Source organism: Misgurnus anguillicaudatus, unplaced genomic scaffold, assembly GCF_027580225.2.
Source record: "Misgurnus anguillicaudatus unplaced genomic scaffold, ASM2758022v2 HiC_scaffold_33, whole genome shotgun sequence".
In the NCBI taxonomy this organism is placed as follows: Eukaryota; Metazoa; Chordata; class Actinopteri; order Cypriniformes; family Cobitidae; genus Misgurnus; species Misgurnus anguillicaudatus.
Window position 1 is genome coordinate 6,733,588 of NW_027395283.1, and position 24,022 is coordinate 6,757,609.

Genomic DNA, 24,022 nt, shown 5'->3' on the forward strand with positions numbered 1-24,022 from the left:
TCCGAGGAGAGGGCTCTGAGCTCGGCATTTGGCCCGAGCCCGGAGCACTCCTCAACAAAGAGAGGGCTCCGGGGTCTGTATTAGTTGTTCATTTGAAAGATTAATTGAAAACACATGTAGTAGACGTAACACCACTATCTCACATTAAGTGCACTACATTTCTTAAGTCATGCATCCCTCTTTACAGTAAATACATTACAGCATACTTGATTAAATGTGAGGACAGTGAAATTGTACACTTATTATCAATCTTATAATGTACTTAAGTTACTCAGGCAATCAGTACAGGACATCGCTGGTTTATTTTGGCTTATATAGTAAGTTATATCAACCAGCTCAGGTTAGCTGATAAAGTAGCATCAGAGTATATAAAACATTTGTGCTTGCCTTTGAGTTGCGGGATGACCCTCCTGCAATCGCGCATCACTTTTGTTTTGATTGCAGCATCACATGTTTAACAAAGCGTCCCTTGACAGAAGCAAATGTGATATGCATCCATATGTTTGCGCTTTATCTCTTCTCTCAGATAAGACGCTAACTTTTCTCTACAGTTTATGACATACGCAGCACGCAGATGTCCCGCTACGGTGGCTCAACGCAAGCCATTCAGCGTTTGACATCAAAGTACCGCGAGACCAGACTTCTCCATATGCATTTGATTCGCTCTCGCAGTACTTTGATTTCATACGATTGCCCTGCGTGGCGCCACATGAAGTCCCTCAGTTGTGTGTGTGCGTACCTCGCGACCACAGATTCTATCCATCATCACCCTCTGACACTTTCGTCTCGTTTTTATTTGACGAATAACCAAGTAGCGAGTAACGTTAAGTGTCATTTCAAATGTAGTGGAGTAAAGAGTACAAATACCCAATCAAAAATGTAACTGAGTAGAGAGTAAAAGTTGCTTATATTTTTGATACTCAGTACAAGTACAAAGTAGCCCAAAAAATACTTAAGTACAGTAACGAAGTACATTTACTCAAGTACTTTACACCTCTGGCGATTGATCGCTCAGGGATTGATTTTCCACTTCACGCAAAGGTGCATTACAATGTTAAGAAAGACAACACGTTATATACAAATGGAACATTACTCAAATTATTCCAGTAACATTTATTTTAACATGGTTTAAGTTATCCGTAAAATAGACTTTTAATTAAGTTATCAAATTGTCATTAATATAGACGAAGCGGGTATCCCTCGCTAATATTCCACCCTCCTTATCCCGTTGTGCCACTTGTGCCGCTTCTTGACATGAGTTTAACGACTTTTAAAAATGATGTTATACACTTTTATACTAATGGTAAGGTACTTAACAATCAGAATTACTTGGCAAGCAGCTGCAGTTACTTCTGTTTAATCCTCTGGGGTACAACCATTTTGGGACACTCTCAGAGGTTCTGACATGCTCTTACATTTGGTCTTTTTTCAGTTGCTTTAAAACATAATAATGGGAAGTGTCTCATACCACTGTGTTCAGCACAAACTGGGCTAAAATATTATATGAGCTACATGTATGTACATGTTTGTATTTTTGAGAGAAAAAGGTTTATGCGTGGTTTTCTAAAAATGCAAAATTTTTAAGTCACTGATATAAGTTCACAAAACCCATACTAAACATGTTTTAACAAGACTTTCCTAAACAGAATCTAGTACAGTGTTCCCCAACCTTTTTTCTGTCACGGCACAGTTTTAATAAGTAAAAAAATCCTACGGCACACCACTATACCAAAAAGCATTAAAAGAAATGCACAAACCTCTGCAATGCTTAAATGACTTGTTTAACTGGAATATTTTAATATATTTAATGTAGAACTCACATTTAATGCAAGTACACTTGTTTTGATGAACACAAAGATTATATCCTGGCTGGAATTGATGACATTGGCATGCGCTGTTGTGATTTTTTTATTTTTCCACGGCACACCAAACAAGCTGTCACGGCACACTAGTGTGCCACGGCACAGTGGTTGGGAAACACTGATCTAGTAGTCTAGAGTTTTTTCTTTAAAATGATGTGAAAATCATCCTGCCTACTCATTCACATAAACCAATATATTATTTTAGAAATTGTAAGACACTTTTTGTTTAGAGTGGCCGTATGCGAGAAGGATTGATTGACAGCTAGCAAACAAAGGCTCGCATAATGAGCTGCATAATAATGAGGCAGGAGGGAACTACAGTAAAGAATGTGAGGACAAATGGACATGTTTGTTTGAGGTTTATTAAGAAGTTAACAATATAATCAAAATAGAAATGAAGGTCAGTAGGACATTTTCAATTTATTTGGAAACAAACCCTATTAAAACACTGAACTTGTATAAGAAACTGATAAACAACAGAGCTGTAAACTTCATGTGGCTCATGTTACCATATAACTTTATGTCCAAAGAGTGTGAATATGTTTTTCCACTTCATAGTTTTGTACTGATGAGAGGGATGCAGACCTCTAAGAGAGTTATGAACAGCTGTCATCACAAATTGTCCACAGAAATACCCTTACATACATAACTGATGGGTAAATTATAGCACTACATTCAGATAAACTATTATAAACTAAATTAGTATCTCAAATAAACATCTGCAATGATTAGTTATATAAAAAGCTGTTTTCAGATGACTGTTTTCAGATGCCCATCCCCTTATCGTCTAGCTTCTGTTTTAAACGCGTTTCTGTAAGCGAGTATGAACTTTAAAAACACATCGCAAATGGATGTGCGCGAGCTCGCGTCTCCGTGTAAACAACGCGGAGCTCATAATAAAACGGTGTCGCGTGTAAAGCGCAATGTATGGAATGCGTTGCATGTAAACAATATCATATTACAGCAGATCCCCCAGTGCAGTATTACTCAAAGTTGCCATGAAGGATACGAAAGTGAATAACTGCGTCTAACACTGTACACAGCATGTAACAATGAAATCCGCCATTACGTGATCACGCGCGTACTCGTTTATAAATAAGCATGTAAACATGGAATCATATTACAACACACACTTAAAAGATACAGCAGTGCAGCATTACTCAAAGTTGCCATGAAGGATACGAAAGTGAATAACTCTGTCTAACACTGTAACTTACAGCATGTATCAATGAAATCCGCCATTACGTGAAATCACGCGCCCTCGTTTGTAAACAATGCGAACGTTTTTAAATCCGAAGCGTGCAGTCTGCTAATGTTGCTTATGTAGGCTGAACTGCACAAGCCATAACATATTACATGATAGCAAATATAAATGAAGACAAATGACTTACAGTTTCTTCAGGAATAAGTTATATCCTTCTCCAATGCGTCTTCCATCGTTCCTCTTCTTAGGTAACGTTAAAGATAAACGCTTCTCTTCCTCAATGTCCAGACATAAATGAAGATATTCCTCACGTGTGTGTATAAAGTTTATAATCCAAACATGCGGTAAAGTCTTTAAATCTGATAAAACTTTACGCTTTGTTTATTATTGTTGGAACTGCTGTCTCTTCATTACCATGTCAACAGCCTGAGGGCGTGGCCGCATTAGAGATAATGAGCTCAGCCAGGAAAAACTGTACTCTCTTTACTTCAATGCAGATTATATAAACAGGAAATATTTGTTTTTGATTATAATTAGCTTGTTTAAAAGTAGACATTTCAGGCTTTCTTTGGATATGTGTATTATGTTTGTGTGACGAGTATTCGCGGAGTTTCAACTGATTTTTGTCACGTGTTTTAAGAGACAGCTGGTGGAGACAGAAATGTCTGAATGCGCACCCTGTTTATTTTCTTTATTTGACAAAAACACAAAGATCTGTTGTTATTGTGAATGTGAACTAATTAAAGAGGACCCTTCAGAGTTTCAAATGATGTCAAACACGTAAGTGTTTGATTATTAATGATGGAGTATTTTAAGTTGATTCTGCTATGATAAGGAGAAAACACGTCAAAACGCGTCCCCGCGTTTTTGGACCCCTGGGGGTTAATGTGGTATTGCTTACCATTAATGTTTCCAATAAAAAACAACCTATCTACAATAAACAGAGAGAGTTAAATAGAGAATATGGTCTGAGAAGATCCAGCAGCTCCATAATGAGTTGTCTTGGGAGGTGTGATGACGGGTTGTATGTTGTCATCACTATCATTCTACCCTTGGTGTAGAATCTCACATGATGTGTATGGATACCTGTCTTTTTAAATAATCATTAATCATTAACATTGAGTTCTCTGGGTTGTGTTTTATGTGCTTATCTTAAATTCTACATGAGCACATGCAGTGCACAAATTAGTGATGGGTCGTTCGCGAACGCCGGCTCTGAGAGCTGATTCTTTGTAGCGAACGAGGAGAGCCGAATCTTCAGACGCATGCAGGGGAGCCGGCTCTTCTAAGGGAGCCGAGCCAGAAGAGCCGAATCTATGAAAAGAGCCGGACTGCCATCACTAAAATGTAGAGCCGGAGCTTGAGCCGAAAGAGCCGAATCAATGGAAAGAGCCGGACTGCCCATCACTAGCACAAATGCTATGTGTTGTTCATTAATAGGTGCACATATTATTGATTAATGCTAAGCTGAGTACCTGCAATAGTTCCCAATAATGTATAATGAAACACACTGAAGCTATTTTGAGTTTAAACACAATTTATTTCAAACAGAGTATATTAACAATGGCTATTGTATAGCATGTGGCATACTCACTACTTCCTGGTTTTGTGACTCCGCCTTAGGGACGGCGGGACAACTGTCTTGCATATTTATTCATTCGGGTCAAACCATTTTGTTGTGTAGGGGGAAATGAATATTGCCTTTTGTCTGGGTTTATGGTCAGTGCTTGTTTGATGCTGTTTATAGCAGTACATTTTAATGTTGGGTTGTTAAAGATTGTACTTTAATTTGCTGTCTTCTGTGCATTTTATGTTTATGTATGTAAAATGTTGCAACAGTGATCCCTGAATTTGGTAGGGCTCATTAATTAGTGAGATGGGCCTAGGTTATTTAAGTCAGTCTGGGCAGTACACCGGAGGATAGTGATGGTGAAATGAAGCATCGAATCAAGCACAGATACTTCCCTTACTGTTTCGAACCATGATTCGAAGCCTCAACGAGGGTGTCGAAAACAGCGCCATCTTTTGGTTAATAAAACATATAGCAGTCGCTTCTGGAAGAAGCTCCGTCAGTGAAGCAACAAGCTGATGAAATTCAGATGAATATTAATATTATGTGTACAAAAAAGCTTAGACAACATGTCTGTGAATGGTCAATATAATAAATGCATTTACTCATTTCAAATGTGGCAAAATTTTCAGTATTAATTAATAAGAGTTGATATTCATACGATTCAATACTGTATTTTATTGAATAATGTTCACACTCACAAGTATATGTACATACAATACTATCTATTCAGTATTATGTGGGACTAAAATGTGAATAATGCAAATAACTGCTAAAAACCTCTGGGGTTTGAACGTTCTGACACGCAAAGCGAAGCGCGCATGTGACTGAGCAGAAAGTGAAGCTTCGTTTGTCATCGGTCACGTGATTTCTACGTTAACAACACAAGCTTCGAATCGATGCTTCATCTGGCACGCCCACCTTTGCTCGACACAAGCTCCGAAGCCCCGCTTCAAATGTAACATCACTACCGGAGAACAGAGGGTCGTGTGTTAAACTTAAGCTTTTTTGCTGCATAAAGCATTTTTCTTTGTCGAGGTACTGACAAAGTTGGCACTGATTTGAATTAGTGATGGCCAAACGAGGCTTCCTGAACCAATGAGGCTTTCCAGCCCATTGGTTCGCCAAAAGGTTCATTTACCCGAAGCCTCATGAAACACTGTGCTCTCCAGTGACACCTGCTGTGCAAAGCAATGTATCGCACACGCACACAAATCTATACATTTTGAGCAACCAAATTGTCATGGTGTGGGCTTTTGAATAAAGTATATTAAAGAAAGTATTTTACTCTGCTTGTGTTAACCTATGTACACACAACCATAGATATGTATATAAAGGCTAGATGGCTCGTCCGCGCTGCTGGCCAATGTTGGACTTTAAGGCGTCCATTTGCATGTTCATAATTAGAGGAAAGACACGGTATTAAAAAATAAGCTATTTATTGATCAGATATGAAAAAGTTTTACAGCGCTGGGTTGTTTCAAGGCCCCATGTGGCAAGCAACCAACCCCAGCTTACGGAAATACATGAATATTTATATGATATGTGACGTCGTTCTTTCTTCAAATCTCTCCTCCCCATAACAGGCGGTTCTCATCTCATTATCTGACTCTATTACTACACCCTGCTTCAGCCTGTGGGGGTATATAACACACAAACATACAGAACACCTTGTGCCCTAGAGCATTTCATCCTTATATGGCGATGTCTTATTACAGGGCAATCTTCTACATTATTCATGGGCACAAAGGCATAATCATTTATATATTTTAATACATTAATATTCATGACAACATTTATTTTATAAATCTAAACACTTCTATATGTAATAATCTGGAAATGAATGATTATTAGTGAATCAATATCAAAAGCATGTATTTCTTTTGTCTGTGTGCTTTCTCCTTCAAGGTTTGTTCATATTTTGGCTATCACCAGCAGCTGCAAGGTCGGTCCTACGTTCAACCGAAACCAAGACCTTGCAGTTTTTACACACACATAGACAGCCCTCATATCTTCAGCACAGGAATCAATTTTGTAAAGGCACACATAAGCTGAATTATAATCATATGATTAGTAGAATACATTTAAACAACATCAAATTCCACACCAATTGAGTGCAACGTCCGCATTTTGGCGGCCATCTTACGACAGGGCGCTCGCTCACTCGTAGCATTGAGTTTTAATGATGCAGGTACTTTTAAATGACCATAACTTGCTTAATTTTTTACCGATTTTCTAACGGTTTGGTTTGTTATAAACGTCAAAGATGTACCTATGACACTGCATACCTATACTAAAAAAAAAAAAAAAAATTCATGAAACATGTTAAAGCATCCGGAATTATAGCCACGTTAATAACGTTTGTAAAAACCCAAACCGTTTGAAAATCGGTAGAAAATTGAGCAAGTTATGGTCATTTAAATGTACCTGCACCATTAAACTCAATGCTACGAGTGAGCGAGCGCCCTGTCGTAAGATGGCCGCCAGGTGATGCCGTTAGGGACTCCGCCTTGAGCCATCTAGCCTTTATATACATATCTATGCACACAACTCACACATACACAACTTTGTGTTCAACTATACAGTAGTTCTTGAGTTAGTGATAACAGTGAATGCACAAAATAAAGAAATGAAGAGTTTCGTTGCAAAACGAGATAAATACATTTTTTAACATTTTTGTCAAAACATGTTTATTATTACGTTATCATGTTATTATTTTGTTTTATGGTGCTACTTAGCTGTATTTTTTAAGTTATGAAGGTTTAAATCAAAACAAACCAACTGCAGTTGCATTGAAATTTATTGGAATGCACAACCAAAAAACAAGATTTCTGAACAATTAAAAAACGGTGGTTATCTCATTTTGCAACGAAACTCTTCAAATTATCGTGACTGTGCAGTGCTTGAACTGGGGCTGCAATAGTGCAATGCTTATGGGACTGGAAGTGTGGAACAGCAAACTGCAACACGGAAAAGGGTTTACTGGTTTTTATTTAGAAACAAAAGTTTTTTAACAGTATTTGGATTGAGGCGGTTTCTGTTTTTAGAAAACACCCTATCACAGGGCACTGATGATGCTGGACAACATAAGAAGATCGGTGCCAGCTTATATAAATTGGGATATTGGACCTTCTGTTTGTTCCAATATCCCAATGGATCCTCAGTCCTTCTAGGTTATCCCTAATACAGTCTAGTCTTATAATAATAATAACAGCAGCAATAATATATATAATAATAACACTACTACTAATATAGGCTATATAATATAATTACGTATTATAGGTATTAGAACGAGACATATGCTAATTTACTCTAATGATCTAATGAATCCAGGCTATGATATATTATTGATAACTATAGAAACTCACTACAACCTCGCCACTACTCGCTACAACCAACACTTTAACATCAATGCAAACGTACTGCAAAACCCACAAGAGGCGCGAGTTTCGAACCATAAGCGAAACTCAGAATGAAGCAATGACGTATTCAACAGAAAACAAGGCCTCGTTTGTCATCGTCACGTGATTTTCACGGAAACGATACAAGCCTCGAATCGGGGCTTCATCTGGAATGCCCCTTTTTGCTCGACACAAGCTCCGGAGCCTCGCTTCAGATGTCCCATCACTAATTTGAATGCCTTTGTATGAAATGTTTTGCTGTAGATAATTTTCTTTTTTTTTTGCACTTTTTTGAATTTGTCACTCACGCCATGCTGCGTCATATCGTTGTAATAAACAACTCTTGGAAATGAAGTTTGTGTGATCCAAGCCATCCTACCACCTCCCCTTGGCCTCACTCGGGGCACACTACGACAAATGGTGGCAGCGTTCTTTTCAGTGCAGTAGGAGGCTTCAGGTATACACAAGGATGCCACCCAAGAAGCAAACAATGCAAAGAACAGTGGGTGAGGTTGAGGAGTGTATCGAACTGGTTCCAGACCAAGGAGGTGCTGTGACTGAGGCAACCTCTTCTTCGATAACCGAGCCAACTGGAGCAAAGATGGAACATCTGAGCAGGATGCTGGAAAGCTTCATGCAGTCTCAAAAGGATAGAGAGGCGCGGCTGGAAATGGAAGCATAGCGACAGGAACACAGATGGCGTGCTCTTCAGCATCAGTTCGGGCAATTACAGGCAGAGGTACAGCGAGAACGGCTGGAGCGTCAAGCATTGGGAGGTATGCCAGCGCAAGCCATCTCTTCGTCCTCCTGGCCACAGAACACAGACTTTCCCAATCTCAGAGACCATAGAAGGCAGAGCAGCCTCCAAGGAGATGATGTAGTACAATCACCAGTGCCATCTCAAGCAGCAGAGCCACCACATTGGATGGGCTGGCAAGGCCCAAAGGTGTTACCGTTGCAAGAAGATGATGATATAGAGCACTACTTAACTACCTTTGAACGAATTACTCTATGGCCGCCAGGTACGAGGACCACTGGACATTTTGAAGGAGGCCTGGGAGGGAGACATACCTAAAGAACGAACTAACATTGTCTCTTATGTCCTAAAGATGAGAGAAAAGATGGACACTATGGCAGAGCTTGTTCACACTAACATGGCCAATGCCCAGAAGCGGCAAAAAGCATGGTATGACCAGTCTTCACGGAAGAGAACTCTGAGTGTGGGCCAAAAAGTGCTACTGCTTCTCCCAACTTTGGACAGTGGTCTACTTGCCAAGTGGCAGGGCCCCTACGAGATACTGAGGAAAATAAGTCCTACAAATTATGAGATCCATTTGCCAGATCGACGAAAGAAGAAGCAAGTCTTCCATATCAACCTTCTAAGACCCTGGCAGGACAGACCAGAGCCGTTGTCAGACAAGCTGCTTGCACGGAAGGTGGAGGAAGAGGAAGAGTCTATTGAGCAATACTTCCCAACAGTCAAGGATTCCATGGTCCTTCCAGAGCTTGGACATCTAACATCAGAGCAGCAGAAGAACCTACGATCTTTGATTCCAGAGAGCCTTTTCAACAAGAGGCCAGGCAGAACTGAGGTAATGAAACATGATATCCGACTCCTATCACCAGGTCCAGTATGACAGAAATGTAGCAGGATTCCTGCAAGGCTTATCTCAGACTTGAAGAAGGAAGTTGAGACAATGTTGGAAATGGGTATAATTGAGCCTTCCAGGAGTGAATGGTGCAGTCCTGTTGTCCTGGTCCGAAAAAGGATGGTACCCTTAGATTCTGCATAGACTTTTCTAAGTTGAATTCCATCTCTGCCTTTGACCCGTATCCCATGCCTAGGGTTGATGAACTAGTGGAACGCCTTGGGAATGCCAAATATCTGAGCACACTAGACTTATGTAAGGGATATTGGCAGATTCCCTTAGCTGACAGTGTTAAGGAGCTAACTGCTTTCAGGGTCCCAAGTGGTCTCTTTCATTTTAGGGTCATGCCCTTTGGCCTTCATGGAGCTGCAGCAACTTTTCAGAGGACAATGGACCATGTACTAAGAGGTACAGAGGATTTTGCAGCAGCATATATTGATGATGTTGTTGTTTACAGCTTGTCATGGGAGGACCATTTGAAACACCTGGCTGCTGTGTTCTCCAAAATCCATGGTGCAGGATTGGTGGCTAATGCCACTAAATGCCATCTGGCAAAGCCGGAAGTGACTTACCTGGGGTATGTACTAGGGGGTGGAGTAATAAAACCCCAACTAGACAAAGTTGAGGCAGTGCGGTCATGTCCGCCTCCAACAACCAAGAAGCGGGTGAGGTCCTTTTTGGGTCTGGTAGGTTGGTACAGGCGCTTTATTCCCAATTTCTCTAGCAGAGCCGCTGTACTAACAGACCTCACCCATAAGAACAGCCCTCAGAAGGTTGTTTGGTCTTCTGAATGTGAAGCAGCTTTTCAGGATCTTAAAGACTGTTTGTGTCAGGACCCGGTGTTACAAAGCCCCAACTTTGAACTTCCCTTTTGTGTGCAAACAGATGCCTCTGGGGTCGGGCTAGGAGCTGTACTGTTATAAGGCGACAGTGGAAACCGTAGGCCTGTGCAGTATATCAGTCGGAAGCTGTTTCCCCGCGAGGTAAACTATTCTACAATAGAGAAAGAAGCTCTAGCTATTAAGTGGGCCTTGGACACCTTGAAGTATTACCTCATTGGCAAGGACTTTATCCTAGAGACTGATCATCGGGCATTACAATGGCTTCATAGAATGAAAGACAGCAATGCCCGCATTACACGCTGGTATCTTTCTCTACAACCTTTTAAATTTCAAGTGAGGTATAATGTTGGAACCCAGAATGTGATTGCGGACTTTCTGTCCCGTCACTGTGATTAGTGACGGCCTTAAGGGGGGGGGGGGGGGGGTATGTGATGACGGGTTGTATGTTGTCATCACTATCATTCTACCCTTGGTGTAGAATCTCACATGATGTGTATGGATACCTGTCTTTTTAAATAATCATTAATCATTAACATTGGGTTCTCTGGGTTGTGTTTTATGTGCTTATCTTAAATTCTATCTGAGCACATGCAGTGCACATATGCTATATGTTGTTCATTAATAGGTGCACATATTATTGATTAATGCTAAGCTGAGTACCTGCAATAGTTCCCAATAATGTATAATGAAACACACTGAAGCTATTTTGAGTTTAAACACAATTTATTTCAAACAGAGTATATTAACAATGGCTATTGTATAGCATGTGGCATACTCACTACTTCCTGGTTTTGTGACTCCGCCTTTAGGGAGGGCGGGACAACTGTCTTGCATATTTATTCATTCGGGTCAAACCATTTTGTTGTGTAGGGGGAAATGAATATTGCCTTTTGTCTGGGTTTATGGTCAGTGCTTGTTTGATGCTGTTTATAGCAGTACATTTTAATGTTGGGTTGTTAAAGATTGTACTTTAATTTGCTGTCTTCTGTGCATTTTATGTTTATGTATGTAAAATGTTGCAACAGTGATCCCTGAATTTGGTAGGGCTCATTAATTAGTGAGATGGGCCTAGGTTATTTAAGTCAGTCTGGGCAGTACACCGGAGGACAGAGGGTCCAGGGCCAGATTAACACTTTGTTATACCCTGGGCAACAATATTCAAGGGCCCCATCATCACGACCCCAGGATCACCATAATATGGTCATATACAGAATATATTACTGTATTATACAGTACATATACTCAATACCTTAAATTCTAACTGTCATCAGGTGTATTTTGATTTACAAATATTTAAATGCTCATACAAATGCACTACTATGTCCCCTATCAAAGACATTCACTCACATATGATGCTATGAAAACAAAACACATCAGCATCTGCATAATCTCTGACTGTAAACGTAAGCTGGCGGTGTAGAAAAGTCCTGGCTAACTTAGCTGAGTTGTCCTCGTCATTGACGGAAGCTCACTTAACAGAACTTTTTAATTAATACACATTTAAGATGACCATGGATTAACTTTAATTTGCATAGTCATTGATATAAAAAGCTTATTTTTTGCATATACAAGCATTGTCTAAAAATGAAAATAGGCTTTTACTTAATTATTATTACAAGAACATCATATAGCCTAATATTAGACACCCAAACCAAAGTGAAGAACATTATCTTTAATTTGAAGTCTGAACTGAACATCAACGCAGACATGATTTTCCTCACAGAAGTTTAAGATCATATAGGCTACATCTTGAACGTAGATATATAAATGAACACAGGGAAAGGAAGTTTAACACTGTGGCAAACATGCTGGAAGGCAGCTAAAAACCATCAGGACATATACAATTTTATTTTATTGGAGCCTTACCTCCAGATAAAGTAATCCAAACTGGATTGATGATTTAAATGTTGTTTACTCACACATGTGCGTTGTTAACTCTCCGGATTTTATGTTGTGCACTGCTTCACTCCTTCAACATGGTTGGTTTGTTGACAGTGTCGCGTGAACAGCTACACTGATGTCAATGTACCGCGAGAGGGATTCAAAGCAGATTTCTTCATGTGATAACTGGAAACGCTCTCGCGCTACTTTGCTGTCACTCGCCTGTGGGTTCTCTGCTCCCCAGTCACTTTCGCGCCGCTATAGTAATTTGATTTCATACGCCGATCGGATCGCACAGATACCTGCGTATCACGTAGACTACACCACTGTTTATACTTTACATTTTCTGCGTTTCTGATGCCCTTTTCCTTTTTTAATTTCCGCTTCGCGCTCCGACCTAGCTTCTCCGTGTCTCGTTTTTTCTGTTGTACCAAAGCCTTGCGTCACGTAATGCTTGGCGAACTGACCAATAAGGAGAGGGTCTTAACCTGAGGCCCTCTCTTCATTGGTCAGTCCGCATGAGACTCAACCGCTCTCAACTCACGTTCAAAGTAATAAGCGCAGCGTCTCTCTTTGCAGCGCAAAAGCCCGTGTTGACAGTTTGTTTAATATAAAGCGGCGAGCGGGAGATTACCAGATACAGTATTTTGCTCGTGCCCTTGCTGCCCTGGGCCCTTTGGAGGTCTTGGGCCCCTGGGCAATTGCCCAGTTGCCCATATGGTTAATCCGGCCCTGAGAGGGTCGTGTGTTAAACTTAAGCTTTTTTGCTTTTTTTTAAAAAAAAATGTATAATAGAATACATGATATTATTGCTTTTTAGTATAATCAATTCAAATCTTTAATCGAACAGACTTCAATGAGGAACAAACACCATTGCCGTCTTTGATTCATTAGTTCTGATACCAAATAAAGTTAACTACATAAATAGTCCTGTATCCATTGCAAACATATTTTATTATAAGTCTTAAAATGTCCATAACATAAAATCATTGTCAACATATCATAGTTTGACTTGTACTGTGCTGTGCTGATTTCTAAGATTTCAGTGGCGGCGATAGCGTTTTGCCCTCAAACAACGCTAAGAGAGAGCTTACGAATGGTCCAGACCAACCTTAAGAAAGTGTGACTTACAGAAGATATACTTAGCGTATGAACGTTTTGGGAATCGTGCCATAGAGTTAAGAGAGAGGTTAAGAAATAGGTTAAGAACTACTTAGCGATAAGAACGGTTTGGGGAACTGGGCCCTGATCAGTAAGCAGATACATCAGCAGTCTCATGAATAATTATGATGTTGTGTTGTTAGATTTCCCCTACACACCTGACTGACTTAAGTTACATAACCGTGTAGACAACACACACAAGACATTTATCCTCACCGGGTGTCCACAGAAGACAAGCACCGAAGAGTCACACAACATTTTGTCCATTATATGAAAAATGAAAAAAAAAGAAAAACTATGAAAAAAAATGTATTCTTTGATGCATCATGATGTGGATGATTCTGAATCAATTCACAAATGTCAAGAATTGATTCTTAAAAGTTATTTTACAAAATACTAATGTGACGTTATCAGAACCAAAGTCTGAACTCAACTGCGGGAGGGGTGCTGCACACGGACAGCTTGAGAGTGCGACCACACGAGCACCCACAGCGGAGCTTACACAAGCAGTAGAGAAAGAAAAAACAAATACATCTAACCCTATTTGACTAATTCTACTCTGCAAGAAAACAAAATACATGTTGAATGATCTTCATCTGCCTTTTCTCTGTTCAGTGAGTGTCAGGAAGAAACAGCGCCTTTCTTTTACAGACTCATCTGATGTGCTAATAGCGTTTTTCAAAAACCTGCCGCTAAATGTTTAGATCTAGATAAGAACATGAATATACTTCTGTAAAAATATGCACATCATTAATTATTCAGACGGAGGCGCTGGGTGCGCTGCATTAAATAAATACAGTAATACTGCCAAAATCACTGTGTATAATGATGATGATTAGACGATATGTCAGTTACAGTTACATATCGATAGACTGGTTAGGTTAACATATTAATTATATATGTTGATTCTGAATCGATTCATGAGGGTCCAAACGACTCCCATCCCTAATGAACACAAACACTTGAGGAAATAAGATCATGGGCTCTATCTTACACCCGGCGCATGCAGCGCAATGCGCGACGCAAGTGTTTTTCGCTAGTTTCCACCCTTATTTTCACGTTTAGCGCCGCGTTGTTTAAATAGCAAATGCATTTGCGCCCATGGGCGTTCTGGTCTAAAAACGAGGTGTGTTCAGGCGCATTGTTGGCGCGTTGCTATTTTGAGGCAACTAAAATAGACTACGCCATTGACCAGCAATATGTTTTTTGTTATTTAAAGAGCGCATTAGTAATATGCGCCTAAACGGGACGACAACGCGGGTTTGCTTGACACATACATGAATGCGCAGCAGCACAAAAACGCTTTTAAATATGAAAAATAAAAGGATTGAATGTAAAAGATTATTATTGAGTCTCTTGGACATAAATGAGGACTAATTATGAGACGTTAGAAGGCGCAAAGAGCTGCTTCACCTGCAGCTTGGTAAGTAAATAAATTCTTTGCTTTAAAGAAATGCATCTGTTTTTAAATGTTTTTTTTTAATGCTACCTCACGGATTTATTATATATGATGACTCTGTACCTGTGGATATGGTGAGATGAGAAACATTTTTATGTAATGCTTAAAAAACTCTTTGCTAAAAAAACGCTGTCCAAAGTGCTGAAACGTGAGGAGAGCCGTTTGTAAATTCTTTATCTCCTGTTTGTTACAAATAAAGTATTTTTAAAGTACAAACCTTATCTAACATACTTGTAAATTATTTTTTGATGATATTGGATAGCTATACATTTAAAGCAATTACAAACCTTCCTTTTTACTTCCATGACTAAAAGAAAACGGGTTTTAAAGGTTTTAATAAAAAAATAACAATTTCAATACAAGTGAAAAACAACACAATTATTTAACATTAATCTTAAACTGGGGATCTTCTTCCTCCGCTTAGTTTTTCAGTTTACAAAGTCCGTCATCTAAATATGGATTAAACATAGCACCAGCGCAACTTGCTTTTAAAGGGAATGAGAGCTGAGACTCTCATTGGTTTACTGCACGTTACGCCCAAAATACTCCCATTACAATAGGACCAACCCTTTTCGACCATGCGCTCGGCGCACAAACCATTTTTCCCGTCGTTAGATTAGCAAAAGTGGATTCGGACACGCCCATTTAGACGTTGCGCTGTGCGCTTTAGACAATGCTCTTGGATCATTAAAATAGGGCCCCATGTGTTGAACCTGACAGACTCCAGTCAATGTCTTTGAATATGATTTAATCATGACCGAATCCTCCTCATCAGAAAGAATACAAGAGTTTATATAGGATAGATACATGACAAAGTCACATCATTTATCTCTAATATGATTTATTCTTTATATCTGCAATTCAGAAACTCTGAAACTCTTAACAAGTCATGGGGTTTAAATTGAAATCATTTAACCAAACATACTTTATCCATTTCAACACATTTTGTTGTCAAAAGCATACAGTAAATGTTCAAACCTGTAAGGAAAAGACATGTTAGTTATAATTAGTTATGATTCATTTCAATTTCCTTCACAACGTGCAACAAAACTCCTGTTAAAATGTCAGAAAATGTAGTTTGGTGTTTCTTTGATGAAATCTTTGCTGATATTATTGTGTATGAAGAGTTTTTCTTGTTGTCGTGTTGTTTTTATAAAGATGATTAAAAACATTGATCCATCATTGACACTGACACACACATTAATAATGTTTTTATAGATTGAGTGAAATTAATCTTTAAACACTGTAACATCTTTAAATGTAAGATCAGAGTTATGTTATCTGCAGCTGATATTCCTCCTGTAATAGAGGAAGATTTTTACATCAAATACCTGATGAGAATTACAAGTGTGAGTCATGAACTCAATACAGATTTATGAAGAAATGTTCATGTGGTTTAGGACATCTAACACTAATAATCAGCTGTGTGATGGATTTATTTGACATTTAAACACACAGTGTCTCAGTTACTGAGGGATTGAAAGAGGAACATTACATGAAGAGATGGAGCTTAGAGATTTGTGGATAAACTTTATAGTTTTGTATAATTCACATAAAGTCTCTGTTCTCTACAGGTTGAGGAGGTGTAATATCACAGATGAAGGTTGTGTTGCTCTGACTTCAGCTCTGAGATCAAACCCATCACACCTGACACATCTGAATCTGTCTCATAATAATCTCACATATTCAGGAGTGAAGCTGATCTCTGATCTAAAACATGATCCACATTATAAACTACAGACAGTATGGTGAGTAGAGCTCATTTAAATAAATGTTTAAAGTAAACTCATGCAGTTTCATTTAAATCCTAGAATATAAATATTATAAATAAATGTAAATTGATCTGCTGCTGTTATAGGCTGTGTATCCTTTAAACCCAACAAACAGAAAATATGAAGTGTACATGAACAACACTTGATTCTTTGTCAGATCAACACAATTAGAATTCAACACAATGTCTGAGTCTGTTTACTAACTGTGATGTTGAGTTTGTTCACTCCAGGATTTAATACTGTGATCTTACTCTTCTTACACATTATATATGATGTTTGTTAATGGGGTTTGTTTGATAGGCCGACACCTCTATAGTTATGCACACTTGACTAGATGTTCATCTTAAACTCTTTTTATAAGAACTTGGTTTTTATTTCATGTTTTAAGCATTATTTATCAAATCATCAGAATACAGACAGAAATAACAACACAAACACAATATATACACAACAGATAAACACAAAGTACAGATGATAAATGATAGAGATGAAGATTAGAAAAAAGAAGAGAAAGTCAACTCTTAAAATCTGATGGACACTTCACACAACTCTCTGTCGAGCTTTGACATTGATGCTGTTTCTCTTTATTTACACGACTGTCAACCTCCAGGACTTTTAAAATAAAGCATCACCTTCATTTTCTTACTGTTTGTGTGTGAACTCATAAAACTGTCAGTGTGTCATTATATTATACTACATACATATCAATACATTCATCTCTTACATTGACATCAAATATTCAGAGGAAATAGATGAAATGTGTTTTTGTATTGTTGTAGCTCATGTGTATGTGATAAACAGATTGTTGACATGTTTATTTTGTTGAAGATTTCATTTCTATCACTGACTGACAGCACTAATAGTTTGTTTTTCTATCTCTTCATTCTAGATCTTCACTGATGATGATCTCATATCTAATTGACTTTCTTTTGTAATTTTTAGGACTTACAGATAAGGTAAAGATGTGTCTGTCTGATCTTCAGTATGATCTGATGTTGAATAAGAAGACACAATAGTGACATCACTTCATCTTAACTGTATGAGTTGATTATTCAGTACAGGATCTGATCTGTGACTTTATCTAAATCTGACTTTGAAGTGTTGGAGGTAAATCTTCATCCTAACTCAGCTTCTGTCTACACATTTCCTATAAGAGCGATTTATCAGTCAGTGTAAGAGGAGCAAGAAATCTCATAGGATCATAAACTGAAGTAAATACTGACAAGATTCCTCTTCTTCTACACTGTTGGGGTTTTTAACTTCATCTTTAACTGAAATGTGTTCAAGTTCAGCACAACATTAAAGACTCGCAGCTCATTTATCTCTAAATCCAAATATTGGACGTCTTTGCTTTTGTGTTCTTCAGGATCTGACTGCAGGACTTTTTGATGATTATGTGATCAATTACAAAAAAGTTGAGACACTGAATGAAATGTAAATAAAATCACAAAGTTTAATAAAATGATAAACTTGACATTTCAGGTTTGGTCTATCACTGTTGATTATCTGTCAGACGCTTTCTGAACGGCAGAGTCAAACTGCACCATCTAGTGGACAAACACAAACTTTATAATAAATTTACAATAAAACACAACACATTCTATGCCTAATTCAAAATAAATGTAAAAACAAATTCATACTCAGTGAACAGTACATTAGGTCATTATTATAATTTGTACAATCTTGAGGTAAAATCCTGGGGCCTCATTTATCAACATTGCGTAGAAAATGTTCTATATTTGTACCTATGAATGAAATTTAGAATGTGCGTAAGTACAAAAAAATCGGGATTTATCAAACGTCCACACGTGGTTGGTATGCACATCAGTAAGTAATCCTTGATGATAAATCCCACTTGTTCTTAAGCACCATGCTCGTGCACGTTCATGTTCATTTGCATTCCGAAATGCCTCCAATGAAGCATATATGGTGACAACACCTCTCGTTATAAGTCACGTGATTGTGCTTTTTCCCTCACCGCAATAATGGCAAAGAGAGCGAAAAAGAGAAACTTTACAGACACAGAAATCGAGTTACTGGTGGATGAGGTTAAGTAAGGGATAATGTAAAGGCAGCCGGTAGTTATCGAGAAATAAACCCCGACAGTGTGATCAGGAACCGACGCAAAGCGGAGGGTCTTGTATCACACTGAAGGGGCTTATTTCCCAATAACTACCGGCTGCCTCTACATTATCCCGCTTATTACACGGCTACTTGTCACATAAGAAAAAAAAATGGACATGAATATGAATTTGAAACATTTTATTGGCATATTTGTTTTAAATTAACATTTTTATCCTTCCTCGAAACTTTGCACAGATGCATAAAATGATCGTAATACCTTATTAAGATCCTCTGCTTCATACTTGTCTGTCTCCATTTTTTTCTCTTTTAGTCAGTCTTTGAGAAGTTTTAATGCCCATTCTGTATTTTTTTGTGTGTCGGCTTCGTAGCTGTCATGCTCTATTTTGTCAAGTTCAGTCTCAGTAAGCTCTCTGTGTCTTGTCGTGGTTGTCGAGTGTTTGTCACAAGATGGCGCCAAACAAACAGTAATCTTTATTGGCGCGGAGCGATTTTACTCGTAAAAGTAGTACCGGCTATGCGTTATTATTTTGGAGCGGTTATTATTCGAAAAGAATGAACCTGCAAATGTCTCAACTGACCAATCAAAATCAAGTATTCCAGAGAGTCGTGTAATAAATCCTTATAACAAATACTGTTTGGTTCACTTAATGCGCAAGGAATGACTAATAAAAGAAAACAAATCTGCATGGGAACATGTTACCAGTGAGTTTAATTATGTTGGGTACAATATGAGAACACTCCTAAAAATAAAAAGTGGTTTGACATTAAATTAAAAAATGCGTCACAGCACACCAACGTGAAATCAGTGCAAATGAAGGAGGACAGACAATGACAGAACTTTCCACCTTGGACAGCAGCATATAACAGCATCAACGGCACGATCTGAAACGTGCTCCCGGCGGATGGATGATTTCCCAAGTCTTCCAATAACGCAAGATAAGTCATTGCACTGCATTGTCAGCGCTTCATTTATAGTGATAGACACCAATTTGACGACAAATCACAAATAAATCATTAACTTCAACAATGGTTTGCTGTTACTATACACAAATCATTTTAGCATCTGCTTGTGGATAATAAATACACACTTCTTTACACACTGGGGATGATTCTGTGTAGTATCGCTATTCTAGCACTAGATGCTCTGCGTACGGATACTCAGAGATGTGCGTATATTTACACACATTTCTACGTATAAGTGCAATTTGATAAATTCCACACTTTGCGTAAAACTGTTCCTACGCACACTTTACGCACACTTCTGTGTATACGCACGCTTGATAAATGATGCCCCTGAACTCCATCAAAGACGTCTGAACGTCAGGTGTTGTTTTAAAAATGACCGCTTGAGGCACTTTGGAGGCGTTTATGTGCTTTGGTTGCTACAATACTAGCTATAGTATTTTTCAAGCTTGATAGCATTGTTTGTCTCGTGAATATACAGCATAAATTGGTGATGAGGATAAAGTATGTGAGAGGAGGAAGACTAGATGAGTATAAAGCAGAAAATGAGTCCTGGGGTCCGTTCTTCGTACGTGGATTACTCGGTTAGCTGGATTTGATTGTTGATGATTTGGCTTGATCTTGGATTTGTCATGGTCCTGCCTTCTTGTCATAGTTTTGTTCCTTGTGGCAGGATCATGACAGCCCATGTGTTTTATGTTAAGGCACTTGGCTTTGTTTATCTGGCCATGTGCCTTGCCTGTCTTGTCTATAACCCCGCCCCCTTGTCTCCTTGTTAATCACCTAATTATAGTTTGATTCATGTCACCTGTTCCCTCTTGATTTGCTCCCCTATTTAGTGTCCTTGTGTTTGCTGTCCTGTGCTGGTTCGTTTTGTCTCATGTATGCCATGTTTCCTGTCTTGTGAGTTATTTTGCTCCCTCGTGGGCCTTTATGTTATTGTTAATAAAGTTTTGTGTTAAACGTCTGCATCTGGGTTCTCCGCCTCGTGATTCCTGACAGAACGAACCAGCCAGCATTGAACCCAGCAGACGGTGAGCCTTGTGAGTTTCCTGGACGGTGAACCGTGAGGGCGTGATCCCGGTTGGTGATCCATGAGTGTGTGTGTCCCTGGACGGTGAGCCGCAAATTGTGTGATCCCGGATGGGGATCCATGAGGGTGTGATCCCAACGGTGAGCCGTGAGGGCGTGATCCCGGACAAGGAGCTGCAAGGATGTGTATCCCGGTCGGTGGGCCTCAAGTGTGTGTCCCTGGATGGTGAGCCGCGAAGTGCGTGATCCCGAATGGGGAACCGCGAGGGTGTGTTCCCGGACGGGGAGCCAAGAGTGTTCCTGGGTGGTTAGCCATGGGGGCTTCCTTGAACAGTCCGTCCCAGTCCGACTTCGCCTCGGACAACTTTGTCTCAACCAATGGTGCTGTTCTGAGCCACGGTTGGCTTTGGTGGCTGGGTTTCACATGAACCCATTCCAAGTCCCCGTCATACCTGCCTGGACTCCGGCTCTACTTTTATTGTATCCCCTGATCAAGGACTAATTCCCTAACTTGCCCACCCATCCTGAACATTCTTGTACATTCATGTTTGTTGTTTATATTGTTCCCTGACCTATTGTTCTCTATTTATTCTTGCCCTGATTTGTTAAATGTATTGTGTCCTTGATCTCTCATTTTGTCTTGTTAGTTGTGTGTGCCCTTTTGGGACGCCAGGTGGCGTCCCTTGAGGGAGGGCTAGTGTCATGGTCCTGCCTTCTTGTCATAGTTTTGTTCCTTGTGGCAGGATCATGACAGCCCATGTGTTTTATGTTAAGGCACTTGGCTTTGTTTATCTGGCCATGTGCCTTGCCTGTCTTGTCTATAACCCCGCCCCCTTGTCTCCTTGTTAATCACCTAATTATAGTTTGATTCATGTCACCTGTTCCCTCTTGATTTGCTCCCCTATTTAGTGTCCTTGTGTTTGCTGTCCTGTGCTGGTTCGTTTTGTCTCATGTATGCCATGTTTCCTGTCTTGTGAGTTATTTTGCTCCCTCGTGGGCCTTTATGTTATTGTTAATAAAGTTTTGTGTTAAACGTCTGCATCTGGGTTCTCCGCCTCGTGATTCCTGACAGGATTATTTGGTTCTTCAAAGCTCATCCTAGAGTTGCTGTCATAGCAACCGGTCCATAAGATTAAACCTGCTCAGGAGCAGACTTATTTCATGTAAACAAGATTAGTTTGTACCTTTTTAAGCGGATGTGATACGGAAAGTCTGACGCAGTTGTGTATTCTCCATTATACGAGAAATACGAGAAGAGCTTTTCAAATTCAACACCTAATAAAAAAGTATATCTTTTAGCAATGTTATTTAAAAAATATATAATATAACAAATATATTTTTCTGTACTTGTGCAACTTGTTTTTGTTTAACAGATTTGATTATCATTAAATGAATGACAAGACAACCATGCTGATCACTTTTATTTTAAATTTATTTAAATTGTCATTAATAAAAACAGCAATCAATCATACCCAGCAGTAATATATGTTATAATATGTACAATAAAGAATATTACTCGGTTTGAAATAAGTTTCCTTTGAATAAACTCATCTCAGATTTTAGTTTTGTCTTTAGATTGTCAAGTAGGCTTAAGGGTTCTTTTAGTAATTTCTATCCGTTATATAAACTCTGAATACAAAGATGTTGCCCTGTCCCTTTCCTGTGACAAAAATGACAATAACCAAATAAGTTTTTTTGCACATATTTTCACATACACTGTAATAAATTTGCTGTAATTATGCAGCTGGTTGCCAGTAACTTACTGTTGAAGATAAAAACTGAAAATGTTTCATGTTCATTTAACTTTGAAAAAACTCTTGCCAGTAAATAATATGAATGTAAAATCTAGAGTAAGTTACTGGCAGCTAGTTGCCAGTAATACCCAATAATGCTGTAATTTCTACAGAATTTTTTTACAGTGTATATTTATCTTCTTTACTACACTTTTCTGTGCAGACTCAGCAGATGCAGGACTTTCAGTTAATGTGAATTCCTGCTAATATTCTTGTAGTCAGAAATCAGTTATATAAGAATAATGCAATTGAAGTAAATTTATTTAACCACTTGCATATAGTGTCTTTAAAGGACTGTCATCTGAGAGGATCTTTACTGTCATGTGCATTGCTCAGAAACAGTTGCACTTTATAATCTTTTGATGTAGAATAACATTTACATTCACTTACTGCACATCATACTTCATTTAACACATTCTTGAGAACTGCTAAAAGTGTTGGTGTATTAAAACTGCACAAAAGAGAGGAAAACACAATCTTATAATAAACTACAATTCAAATTTTATTAATCAGCAATCAAAGTGTTGCATTGGCTGTGGGTTTATGAAAGAGCAACTGCTCCAGAGATGATCTGTACAATCAATCAGTTTAGAGACATCACTCCTGCCAGCACATCACATGAAGATGGAGGACCACCACCTGTTTTTATTCTGCTGTTACCTGTTTAAGTTGCTGTTACAAACAGACAAAATAGCATTGAACTTTTTTTTTTAAGAGACAAAGTACTTTAGGAGCATCAAAGTTTAAATCAAGCATATAAAGATATCAAGATTATATTTTTACAGAATATTTTACATGATTTATGGTGATTTTATGTACAAAAGTAGCTTTAACTGGGATTTTAAATTCAGTGTCATAAAAAGTTCACAACCTTCCATCAATAGCTCTCAGACTGCAGGGGTTAAAAATGGGCGTGTCAATAACAACATTGCTGATCAGTGTTTCTACTATCAATATGTTTTGCCTTTTCATGCAGCGCACAAACACGCAGTCATCTCAGATAATTAAATCCTGCCATACTAATCATCAACAGCAGTGGTGTTCAAAGAACCGGATAAGCGAGATATAATTAGCGAGATCTAAACATCTCGGATGTCTCATTTGATCGTGGATGTATTAATCGACGTACGAAGAACGGACCCCAGGACTCTTCTACTATAAACTCATGCTGTTGTAATAGATGCAGTATTAAGTTTATCAATGTCTTACTGAAATAGACAAAGACAGATGAAAGCAGATGTTGCTCTTTCAGTATTGATGATATCCCGAGCTATGTGATCCCAAGTGGATTTCAGATTTGTCTTTATCTGAATGTGGATCTGCAGGGGAAGTTAAAGATGGTGTCTGG

At 38.7% G+C, this 24,022-nt stretch overlaps 2 protein-coding genes and 1 long non-coding RNA gene across 3 annotated transcripts in view; 2 read left to right on the plus strand and 1 right to left on the minus strand.

Annotated features, from left to right (window-relative positions):
- Positions 1 to 24,022, plus strand: part of LOC141363207 (protein NLRC3-like) — a 261,612-nt gene that overhangs the window by 98,006 nt on the left and 139,584 nt on the right. The gene's annotated exons all lie outside the window — the stretch shown is intronic.
- The window catches only part of LOC129437200 (protein NLRC3-like), a 196,869-nt gene that overhangs the window by 24,240 nt on the left and 148,607 nt on the right, over positions 1 to 24,022 (plus strand). The gene's annotated exons all lie outside the window — the stretch shown is intronic.
- Positions 2,207 to 3,878, minus strand: LOC141363199 (uncharacterized). The gene is made up of 2 exons (XR_012368697.1): positions 3,254 to 3,878; positions 2,207 to 2,447 (listed from the first exon to the last, which is right to left on the minus strand). It is a non-coding gene; the product is annotated as an uncharacterized lncRNA (long non-coding RNA).